The sequence below is a fragment of the Prunus dulcis genome, unplaced genomic scaffold (assembly GCF_902201215.1).
Source record: "Prunus dulcis unplaced genomic scaffold, ALMONDv2, whole genome shotgun sequence".
NCBI lineage: Eukaryota > Viridiplantae > Streptophyta > Magnoliopsida > Rosales > Rosaceae > Prunus > Prunus dulcis.
This window is the reverse complement of record NW_023010028.1, coordinates 44,702-46,447: the sequence shown is the minus strand read 5'-3', so window position 1 is coordinate 46,447 and position 1,746 is coordinate 44,702. Positions and strand designations below refer to the sequence as shown.

Here is a 1,746-nt window from a genome sequence, read left to right as displayed (position 1 = left end):
AAAATTAAAAGGTATTTTAAAGAGCCCATTAATTTACTCACATATGGTTTTTAAGGATTAATCCATGAACCACATAATTTATTTGGACCACCTATAAAATATTTTGGGCTTTTCAGAGTTAATGGGTAATTTGTTTTGTCAACCCATCGATTTGTTTTCAGGTCTTGACATTTCCATTAGTTGGCCCATAAACAAAAAGCCCACGTCAGAGAGGCTTTGAGAGCCAGCCATAATCACTTCAGAGCTTTGAGTTTGAAACGCCAAAACCAAAGCGATATCAAAACAAGGTTGGTCCTTTCCTTTGCTCCTTTCTGTCAGAGTTAGACCTTATAGCCTATTAAATTATTAGTTTAAAGTCTGGGAATCAAAACAAGGTTGGTCCTTTCCTTTGCTCCTTTCTGTCAGAGTTAGACCTTATAGCCTATTAAATTATTAGTTTAAAGTCTGGGAACTTGAAAGGCATCGTCTGTTTGTCAAAAGAAATATAGAGCTTTTGAACCAAAAAGAAGTACAGAGCTTATTATTCTTTATTTCCTACTTTTCTTCTTTTTTGTCTTTTTCCTTCTTCCCTAAACTCTTGTTGCTTGGCTTTCAATTGCTCTGGCGTGAGAGAGGGCTTTGAAGCCTCAACTTTGGAGGAGGTGGCTTTTTGTGTGGCTATTGTCCTGGTGACTTGTGCTACCCACTTGTGCATTTTTGGTCTGACAAGAAGGCAATTTTCTTTTTGTTTCTTTTCATCTTCCTTGCTTTTGCTGGTCTCTCCTTGGCCTTCCCAACTCTGTGTTTTTTTGTTCTGACACAATAACATAACCTCAACCCTCTTTTATTTTAGAGTAGGTCCTGTAAGCCATTTCTTCTTTCTTTTCCTTATGTGCAACACGAATTGGGTTTCTTTGCCTAACACAACATGCACAAGCCAAAGACCTATTTGTGTATTTTGTTGATTTTGGCAGTACCAACTTCATAGCTGAAGCTTCTCCCCCTTTTTAATCTCAAAGTTCAGCCACGAATCCATGCTTGACCCTTTTTTTGGCTTTTTGTTGTTTCCTATGTACTTGTGGCAGGCTTCCACTAAAATGGGTTTTGTCTTTACCTATTGTGTGTTTAGAGTCCTTTAAAAAAATACTCATCTTTGGTTTTGTATTGACTTGACAGAAAGGCTTTCTTTGTTCTTGGCTTATGTTGCTTTTGGGTTCTTCAACAGCCGCAACATAGGAGGCTTCTTGGTGAGCCATTTTTTTTTTTGCTGTTTTTTTTTTTTTGCTTGCTGATGCTTTGTGCTTCTTTTCTTTCCAATTTGATTGGAATTTCTAAGGCTTTGCATATTTTCCTTTGCAGACTCACATCATTTGAGAGGGCCATCTTACTACCCATTGAGGTGCTGGTTTTGCTTTGTCTTAGTTGCTTCATGTTTTGCCAGTAACAAAGTGAGAACCTTTTGCAATTTGCTGCAGAGGAGTGCTGGCTTAGTAATTTTCGTGAGCTGTCTGACTTGGGATTTTTCTTTGTTGGTTAATTTTGAAGCACAGAAAGTGGGTGTGAATCATCAGCTTTTGTAAGCTTTCTGGCACTCAGTAATTTCTGCATCTCCTTTAATATATTTTCTTCTGTTTATGCTAATGGGATCAAGTCAAACGTAGTTCACTCCCGGATTTTAGAGAGGATTTTTTTGGTTATGTGATCCTTGTGGCTGCATCTAGTGTTAAAACTAGACTGCCTACGTACCCCTTTTGAGGGATCAAGCCC

General features: G+C 38.1%; 1 long non-coding RNA gene across 1 annotated transcript; it reads left to right on the top strand.

The window, feature by feature from the left end:
* Nucleotides 1-222: 222 nt before the first annotated feature.
* Nucleotides 223-1,383, top strand: LOC117612586. Its single transcript, XR_004583457.1, has 3 exons — nt 223-287; nt 1,156-1,226; nt 1,339-1,383. It is a non-coding gene; the product is annotated as an uncharacterized LOC117612586 (long non-coding RNA).
* The last annotated feature ends 363 nt before the right edge of the window (nt 1,384-1,746 follow it).